General features: G+C 54.9%; 1 protein-coding gene and 1 long non-coding RNA gene across 9 annotated transcripts in view; both read right to left on the reverse strand.

Annotated features, from left to right (window-relative positions):
* Positions 1-5,200, reverse strand: part of MBP (myelin basic protein) — an 83,996-nt gene extending 78,796 nt beyond the window's left edge. For 3 of the 8 annotated variants that reach the window (XM_074355197.1, XM_074355194.1, XM_074355201.1), the window contains exon 1: positions 4,711-5,019. The gene's annotated coding sequence lies outside the window, so the exon portion shown is untranslated. Of the gene's footprint in view, positions 1-4,706; positions 5,022-5,181 lie in introns of those variants that run through there. The other 5 variants (XM_074355196.1, XM_074355195.1, XM_074355199.1 and 2 more) reach the window with 5 other exon arrangements.
* Positions 5,201-7,909: 2,709 nt separating this feature from the next.
* Positions 7,910-9,273, reverse strand: LOC123617177 (uncharacterized). The gene is made up of 3 exons (XR_006725302.2): positions 8,779-9,273; positions 8,509-8,621; positions 7,910-8,387 (listed from the first exon to the last, which is right to left on the reverse strand). It is a non-coding gene; the product is annotated as an uncharacterized LOC123617177 (long non-coding RNA).
* Positions 9,274-9,834: the final 561 nt, after the last annotated feature.

The following is a 9,834-nucleotide window of genomic DNA, read 5'->3' on the forward strand; positions in this document are numbered from 1 at the left end:
GATACAAACAAGCTTTTTCTAAAATGTATGGGATGATGGAACAGCTGGAACAGCTGACAGCATTTTGATAAAGAAGAAAAGTGGGAGGACTCACTCGACCTGATGGTAAGGTTCACCCTCCAGCCACAGTGCTCAGCAGTGTGGTCGTGGTGGAGGCACAGACATCTTGACCAAGGGAACAGTCAGGGAACCCAGAAACGGAGCCAGACAAGTATGTGAGCACGACCTCTGACAAAGATGCAAAAGCAGTCTGCTGGAGGAAGAGTCGTCTTTTCAACAGACAGTCAGGGAGCAGTGGGACAATCCCAGGCAGGAACAGAAACCAACGAAAACCAAAACCCCTCCACCGACACCTCTCACCTTCTACCAAAATTAACTCACAACAGACAACAGACTTCAGTGTAAAACGCCGAAACACAAAACTTGTAGGAAAATAAAAACAAAAAACAGGAGAAAAGCTTTCAGACTCAGGGTAGACCAAGGGATCTTGCATCTCACACCTAAATCCCAACCTATAAAAGGAAAAAGTGAATAAACTGGACCTCATGGAACTGACAACCCTCCTCTCTGCAGAAGACCCAGTGGAGAGGATGAAGGCAAGCTCGGTTGACAGGGTGACTGGAAACCGTCAGGACCCTCCTAGAACAGAGGAGGAGCTGCCAAGACCAAACAATCCAACGAGAAAGTGGGCAAAGACACAGATAGCTGGTCCCCGGGAGGAACGCAGAAGGCAGACGCACACGTGGAAAGACTGGCATCGTCGTCCCCGAGGGAAATGCAGACCAGAATCACGGGTGGTGTATCACTGCACACCTGTTAGAACAGCCCAAACGAAAAACAGTGACAGTGCCCCATGCTGTCATGGTCTTGGGGATGCTGGGTCACTCACATCTGGCTGGTGGGATGGAAAACGGTGCAGTCATTCTGGAGAAGAGTAGGGCAGGTTCTTGTAAAACGGAACGCGCGCTGACGGTGTCACTCAGCGGTAGTGCTCTCGGGCATTCATCCCAGAGCAGTGACAGCTGGGTTTACACAAAAACCTGGACATGGGTGATCACAGCAGCTTTACTCAAATAGCCCCAAACTGGAAACCCTCACAGGGTGAATGGTTAAAACCAAAAAACCATGAGGCAAGGGCCATCCATTCCGTGGAACACTACTCAGCGATAAAAAAAGAATGAGCTCCCTGCATCCTCAACAACTTGGAGAAACTGCAGGAGAACAGCAGTGAGTGAAAAAAGCCAATCAAAAAAGGCTGAATGTGGTCTAATTCCATTTAGAAAGCATTTCTGAAATGATGACATTACAGAAAATGGGGAACTGATGGGTGGTTGCCAAGGGCCTGGGGTAGGGGGAAGTTGGCACCCAGAGGGAGCCTGGGGTGGAACCCTCTTACCTACTGTGGGCGGCCACACGGTTCTACACGCGTGACAAAACCACACAGAACGACACACACAGACACACGGGACGTGTAGTCTGGTGAAATCTCGGTACGGCTGACGGGTTGTACCAGCGCTGGCTTCCTGGTTATGAGACTGTACTATCGTCTTGCAAGATGTTACAGAGGGTGTAAGAATCTCTCTGTATTATTTCCCACAATTGCATATGAATCTACAATTATCTCAAAATAAAAAGTTTCAGAAAATTGCTTCTGTGACCCACCTCTGCCCAGGCTCTCCCGGGCGGGAGCACTTGGGCGTGAACTCACCAGGTCACTGGGACTGTCCATCTTCAGCTTTTCTGGATTGTTCCCTGAAATGTCTGTTTACACTCCCACGCGCCATAATGTGAGTTCTGACTTCTTCATATCTTCCCCGAGACTCGGTATAGTCAGAAGTTCAACATTTTTACCAGGATGATGGACATGAAAAATCGTCCCAGGTTAGACATCTTTCTGTGTTTTATTAGCCCATTCTCTTCCAGGCCTGCCTGTGCTCCCACAGCTTTTTCTGTTGGGTGGCTTGTTTTACATTACTGAATTCTACCATGTTTCATACCTCCCACCAGCGTCTGTTTACCCGCATTCCCTTGGTAGCCACCTATTTCTTAACAACAGAGCCTCACCCCTACTCAGTGGAGCTCTCAGAACCTGGATCCGTATTTATGAATTTTTTAGAGTTATTGATTCTGAGATATTGCTAAAAGCTTCAGAAGAGGCATCAGTGGTTACTCCTGGTCAGAATGAGAGGGTGATTCTACCTCTGGACGTGGCTTCAGCTCACACCTGAGAGTTCCAGCCTCCTGTCTGGCTGGCCCCTCCAGCCCCAGCTCCCCGTGATGAGTCACTCATGTGTCTCTCTTACTGGTTCTGTTTCTCTGGCTGAACCCGATCTACACACTCAGGAGGACTGACATCTGCTCCATCAGCATCTCTGCTGAGTGGGACCATCAGAGTCTCCCTGTGGGTAACTTCTGCTGCGCTAAAACCAGCTCCTGGGGCCCCAAACTCAGGCTGACTTAAGCATCCTGCAGTGGCTCTGATGGGCCAGTCGAAGTGTCCTACTGCCTAAGGACTACGTACCAAAAACCATACTGAGGAATTAGCAAGCTGTCTTTCCTTCTTTGTGGACAACTTCACAGAGGAAGTTAAGGGCAGGATGACTAACAGTGACCTGACAGCAGCCTCGTGGTCCAGTCATCCTGAAGAGGAAGCATGTTTTGTTGGGTGTGGCTACTCCTCAGCCATGGAATTTTTTAAAAATGCAAGGCAGCTCTGTGGGGTTTGCAAGGTGTCCTGTTCACCCTGCAGGGCAGCACCGAGGGGCTGGAGGCAGAGTCCCGGGATGGAGTTCTGTGCGCCTCTCGGCCTCAGTGTGCCTTGGTTTCTTAGTCACTACAAACGAGAGCACCGATAGGGTATTTCTATCAAAGGAGGGTATCCCAGCGCATCGTGACTCTTAACGAGGTGATGCATCGCCCTCGGAAGACAGGCCGGCACTTTGCAAGTGGTCAAAACACTGCCTGGGTGCTGGGACAGAGAAGGTACGGAGACAGGTGTGTGTATGGTGCCAAATGTTTAAAGACGCACGAGAGAAACTGAAAGTCAAACAACATAACCTCCAATTAACATTTAAAAATTCAGGATGAACTAGAGAAGTCACAGAAGAGGCTGGTCTCTTCTCTTTTTCACTTTCAGCTGATGCCTTCCACCAGGGCACGCGGCCCGAGCCATCCCCGACCGAAACCAGGGTGGACAGACTCAACGCCAAGCCACAGAACAAATAACTTTTCTGAAAAGTTCTTATCTCTGGGCAGAAATGTGATACTTTAGAAAGAATTTGAAAGTGGATTTGAGCCAAATAGCTCTTGTTTAACCCTGAGTTAATAAAGGCAGTCATTTCAGAACACTGGGAACTGACATTTCATAATAATTTTTTGCTAGGTTCCTTTCCTTCAGGTTTTAGTTTACTCCACTTTAAAAAATCCAACTGCCGAGGGGCGCCTCTCCAGGTTGGGAAAACACAGGTTTAGGCTGCGGTCCCCTTGCAGGTCATGGGCCAACCCTTCCCTGAGGAACTGCTCTGTCCCCAAACCCCATGTCCGTGGAGGCCTCCAGCACTCAGAGGTGGCCTGCCAGTGAGCAGGGGTGCAGGACTGAGCCCAATTCAGGGTGGTCCCTGACTTGTGGGCCACATTCTGTAAAATGTCCCCCTGAGCTGGAGGGAGGGGGGTGCTAAGATCTCCAAAAGCTACAGATCTTAAATAAGACACACTCTAAAGTTCCTTTCCTCTGAAAAACTCTTTCTAGCCCGGGTGTGGGTGCCCGTGGACAGGATGGCCAGCAACCCCCCCCACCCGCAACCAGGATCACACCCCTCCCCCCTCCCAACACATCCGAGCTATCCCACGTGCCTTCCACGGACGCAGAAATAAAGCCAACACATGCTGCTGATTCTCACGTCGCAACTGGGAAACGGAGAACCGGGAGCCAAGACGTCCCTACTTCCTGCCCAGTCTTCCTGAGATCCCTAAAGAAACTTAGTTTTCCCTACCCCACTCCACCTTCTGGAACGGACGGAGAAAGTAGACCCTAAAAGAAACGACGCGGTGCCACCAGCATCCCACAGGGACCTAGAGCCACCTGGGCACCAGCAGAACCCTGCAGGGCACATGGCACCCTCAGGACCACCAGTCCTGGTGCCGGGCCCAGAGGGCCTCACGCCCGCCCAGGAGGGGCCCGCGCCGACGGTCTCGGCGCCAGGCGCGCAGGTGGGCGCAGGTGGGCGCAGGCGGCGCGGCCCGAGTCGGAACAGGCCTTGCGAAGGCGGAAGCCGGGCGAGTCGCCTGTCGCCGCCCTCGGCGCTCAGAGGGAAACTAGCTTTCGTGTGGGGGCGGGGGGCGGCAGGGGTCGTCTGCTCGGCTCCAGGTGTGTTCTTAAGTTGGCGGGGACCCCGCCTGCCCGAAAGCTCGCCACCAGCCCCGTCCCCGCACCGCCCAGAGCGGCCTCTTTGACCTTTGTCACCTCCCACCCCTAAACTACACCCGCACCCCCACCCGTGCTCTTCCCGCGACCCCTGTCCGGAGCCCACACCTGGACAGCCGTCGGGTGCAGCCCCGCCGCTCCGGACCGGCGTCCGGACCCGCGCCCACCCGGGCCGGGCTGCCACCTGCCGCCACCCGCGCCGCTGCCCAGGGGAGCCCCGCGCCCCGCGGTCCCGCTCCCCGGGCGCAGACAAAGGCGCCGCCCGCACCCCAGCGAGGCTCACCCACCGCGCTGCGCTCGCTGCTCCCAGGTCGAGGGGCGCCGCGGGGTCCAGGCCTCTTCCCCGCCGCCCGGGCCCCAAGCGCGGGCAGCGCGGGGTCCCGGGCGCCACCTTCCGGGTCGGGGCTGCGGGCCGCCGGGGCCGCAGGCTCGTCCTCGCTGGTGCGCGGCGGCGGCGGCGGCGGCGACTGACGGCGGCTGCTCGGAGGGCAGGGCGCCCCGCCTCTCTCCCCCGCCTCCGGCTTCCTGCGCGCCAGGTACGCACGGCCCGCGGGAGCCGAGCCCGCCCCGCCCGCCGCCGCCGCCGCCGCCGCCAGCCCGCCGCGCCGCGCGAGCTCCGGGCGCACGCGGCACCGCGTGCAGGGCCAGCGCCGGGAGGCGGGCCCGTGCTCCGGGGGGCAGGACCGCTGCTCGTCGCTCGCGGCTTAGCTTCCGAACTGCCCCCGCCCGAGCGCGCTGGGAGGGACCCGCGACAGCACCTGCTCCACGCCCCATTCCGCCGCGCGGACCCCCGGGGCCAGGGCGCGGCCGCCCGTCCCAATCCGCGCCGCCGACTCCGGGTTCAGGGCTCGGCCCTCGGCAAAGCCTGGCCGCCTGAGAAACCAGGGGCGCCCTGCAGGCCCCCCCGCACACAGGCAGGTGCTCCGCTGGAGGGCACACGCGTCCCCCGGAGGCAGGCAAAGCGCGCGCGGAACAGACCCGAAAACGCGCCGAAGGGGGAGGCGGACCCGGGTCCTGCGGCGCTGAAGCATCTGTCTGTTGGCTTGTGGTCGGTGTCATCCTCTTGGTCCAAAGGGAGCCTGTTGTTTGGACATTAGTCACCTGCACACACAGTCAGATGGTCCTTTCTCCTGGATTCTCGGCCTTTTCCTCCTGATGGTGGAAAAGCAGGGGGCAAGGAGAGAAGCTGGCCCAGCTGCTGGCGCCCCCCGACGACGACTACGCTTCCGCGTCAGGGAACTGACCTCGACGCTTCCCAGGAGCCCGCGGGACCCGCACAGTTTATCAGGAGCAGGGAAGTGTGGTGCCCGGAGAAACTCAGCCCTTGTCCCCTGGGCCGGCTGTCCTGGGCTGGGAGAGCCAACTCCTGGTGTGGGTTCAGGGCCGCCTGCCCCAACCAGCCGCCCTCACAGACCCGGGGATCTAGCCACCTCGATGCGATGCTGGTGATTCTAAGAGAAGTGTGTCCACGATCACAATATCTGACCCTTTGCTCAGGGAAGACTGGCCCGGGGTTTCGAGAGTTAGAGATGGGAGGTCAGGAGGCAGCAGAGGAGGGACGCAGCCTGTGCGGAAGAGAGGTTTGTCTGTTTTCAGGCTTTCTGCCCCCCCGCCCCACCGGCCTTCAGCTCACTTACAGCAAAGCGTAGACGGGTGGGAGTCAGGGAGCCAGAGGAACCCAAGGGCGCGCTGGGCAGTGACTCCAGCCAGGACCTCCTGGTCCCGGACTCATGACACTCTTACTTACCCCCACCCCATATTACTTAAAGCTCAGGCCATCCTGGGTCCCATTTGGATGCCGGTTTTAGTATCACAAACGGCTTCTCCTGCCAAATGTATCTGCGTCTTCCCAGGTGACTGGGATTCTGGAAGACTGGGTCTTGTGCCCTGCACACAGCAGTGAAGGCTGGGTGTTGGGGAATCCAGGCCCCCTGGAAACAGCAGTGTTCTCTTTCATGCTGTGTAGGAACTTCACACAGGCCAACAGTGCTCTCTGCAAAGGTCATGTTCACCAAGCTCCAGTTAAAACCTCTTTTTAAAGATTTATGAAATCCCACCATGCATATATTTTGGCCCCAAATTCATGGGTACTTTGAGAAAAATATACATGAGGGAATAAGGAACACAATTTAATAAAGCGATGGGTGGGCATTTGGAAGGTCCAGTGTTAGTGACATCCGGTCCTTCCTGCCCCAGGGAAGGACCCAGGGTGGAGGAGCCAGGTGGGCGCTTCCCCTCGGAGGGGCAGGTCACATGTCACACGAAGGTGACCGTGCATCTTTGGGCAAAATGACAGAGATTCAGTTTGCTGATTAGAATTAAAAGGGGCTGTTTTGACAAATAAAGGATAAATGATCCAAGCCTCACCATCTCTTCAATGTCTCTCAGGAAGTCATCGGCCTCCCGTCCATCTCTCACCGCACGGTTCACAAGGACAGCAACCTTCGGCCTTTCATGTTGTAGCAAGAAGCACAAAGTTTAATGCGTGATACACACTCAGTGAACTTGTGTTCAGTCCAATTAAACTCCAAATTACCCAAACTAAAGGAAGTAAGTGAATTAATACAATTAAATCCCAGGAGATCAGACTACATGCATTTTGGGTTTTTTAAAAATTCCTTCGTCAACAGATTTCCCTTTTGCTTAGAAGAGACCTGAGCTTCATTTTCATCTCTGGTTTGTAATGAACAGTTTCTGGTGACGGCCCCAGAGTAGACGATCCACTTGTACACTACTGAGGGTTGATTTACTGTAAATTCCAATTAATAATTAGACAGACTCTGCTGTGGTCACGATTGCAAGAGAATTAGGTGCATCATGAAATCCAGGAAGTACAACACAGAAAAGTTATGTAAACAAGGAAGATACTTGAGGGAGGCTTCTAGACAAGCACACACGTACGTTCACACACACACACCCTCTTCCCCCCACAAAAGCCATTTGTCACTTCTTTTTATCCAGGAAAAAAAGAAAGGAAAGGAGATTCGTATGACTTTGGTTACGCAGGGGAAAAAAACAAACAAACAAACCTTCCACACATTTTTCTACCATCAATTTGTTGATAGTTTTTATACAAACTGCTTTACAAACGGTACACACATATACATAGTACTTTCCTTTACCAATAGCTCCCTCATTTTATTAATAAAAATGAAAGCAGACAGCTTTCCGTAAGATCCAAGTCACTCAACTACAGGAAAGTGCTCTGGATTCAGTGTATTTGCTGGGCAGGGTGTACACGTCCGACTGACACAGCCCTCCCACTCCAGCTGCTCCTAGGATTTCTGTTTCCCCGGGAGACCCCAGCCGTGAACGGCTTGTTTTCAACACCCCTGCTGCGCTCTCAGGGCTCGTCCGCGCTGACAAGCATATGGTTCACGAGGCAGGGCGGCCCGTGGAGCCTGGTGGGGTGGAAACAGGAAATTCGGTGAGAGCTGAGGCTGGTCCCCCCCCCCGCCCCCCTGGAGCTGGGAGCTGAGGCGGCGCTGCCCTCTAGCGCCCCCTGCCCGCTGCCCCCTCCATCACACGCACTTTACTGCCCTGGTGGTGAAGCGTCCTTTCTGCTGAGAACAGCTCACCGCTGGGGGTGCACTGTGTCCCCAGAAAGCCTTGTCCCGCTCCTACCAGGTGCCTGCGATAGGACCTTTTTCGGAAACAGGATCTTTGCAGGTGTGATCGAGTTGAGATGAGGTCCCTGGGGTGGCCCCGGTCCAACACCACGGGTGTCCTCCCAAGACAGACAGGAGGAGCGCGGTGGAGGGGAGGCGGGACCTGGACCATGAGGCCACATGCCAAGGCTCTGGGGCCACTGGAGCCAGGAAGATGCAGGAAGGACCCTGCCCTGGAGGCTCAGGGGCGCGCCGGCCCTCCCACACCTTGACGTCAGACTTCAGCTCCAGGACTGCAGGAGAGTAGTTTCTGTTGTTTTCAGCTACCTGGTTTGTGGTACTTTGAGATGGCGGTCCTAGGAGACAAACTAACGAAGTCACAGAGAGAAAAACAGGACCAGATTCACTTTAAAAAGGTGGAAATGGACCACTCGATGACAGAGCACCAGGCAGCAAGTGCTAGAGGGCGGTGCTTACCATTCAGCGTGGAGGGAAGTGGGTGTTCGCGGGTCTTACACACGCCGGTTCATGTCGTCTTGAAACACCAGCAGACAAGTACTTTGTTACCTCCCGTGGGCGAGCAGGCAGGCCTGGAAGACGCAGGGAGGCATCGTGGACAGGACAGAGACAGCAGGTGTCACAAGGACGTGCAGGAGGGGACGCCCCGGGCACCGCTGGTGGGACTGCATCCCCAGCTCCTGCCTGATTGCCGGCCTGAGGGCCCAACCCTACAAAGTTTAGACCTACCAGCCCTCTCCATCCGTGATCCAGTCCTTGAAAGAAATTGCTTGACAGGGGACAGAGATGCCCTCCTCCCATCAGTCCTGTTTCTCTGAAGACCCCTGACTAGTACTCCTTCCCCCCACACCAGGGGCTAACCCCACGCCACGCTGGACAGCTGCTGCAGGGCTAAAGCTCTGTGAATGTGTTCGGATGTGCCGTCTTAGCTGGTGGATGATTAAATCGGCTTTTTCAAGCCTTAACCCCAGGGTCCTAAACAAACTGCCTGAGTGACTCAAGCGGCCAGAAGCAACAGGACAGCTTTTCTCCAATAAACCTCAGTTCTGGCTCCGACGGCTTCTAACTGACGGGCTGAGTCCCCCACTTGATCACGGGGGAGCTCGGCCGATGGGAGGTGCTAGTCAGGTCTACACCGTGTCTTCACAGCAACATCCAGGGTAGTGCTGGGACTCCTGGACGCCCCGGCCTAGACAAGGACGCTTCCCCGTGCCGGGGGCACTGACAGTGTCGCAGGAGAAAATCGCAGGACTTGTGCAGCCTGTCTTGACCACTGTGGATTTCTGAATGTCACTGACCAAAGTTATACATGGTCCCTTTTTCCTAACGGCTTTTAGAGTTGAAATGCAATTTAATGTTTAACTTATATTGCCGGAGGACAAACATACAAATGTTAGAATGTGTTTTTCCTTTGTCTCTGACTCTTTATGAACTTAAAGAAAGAATTGCCTTTAGGAGAGACATCTGGATGCTTTTAAGAAGCAGCATTTGGAGGAGCTGAAAGATAAAGGACTCTGCAGAGGCCTCGGAGATGTGTGTGCCTGACACTGGGGAGTGATGGGTTTTCTGTGCTAATGTGTGCCTCTGAACTTCCTTAAAATGCCTAATTACTCTTCCCTTGGAGGGATGCAATCAGTTTTCTGTTGACTGTTATAAAAAATACACATAAAAAGCCGAATTTCAAATGTTGTTCTACACAAATTATTGAATTATTGCCGGCCTGTTGTGGAAATTCATATGAGATAGGCGGTGATGTACAGTTCCGAAGCCCTGCCTTGGCGGATG

The sequence above is a fragment of the Camelus bactrianus genome, chromosome 30 (genome assembly GCF_048773025.1).
Source record: "Camelus bactrianus isolate YW-2024 breed Bactrian camel chromosome 30, ASM4877302v1, whole genome shotgun sequence".
Lineage (NCBI taxonomy): Eukaryota > Metazoa > Chordata > Mammalia > Artiodactyla > Camelidae > Camelus > Camelus bactrianus.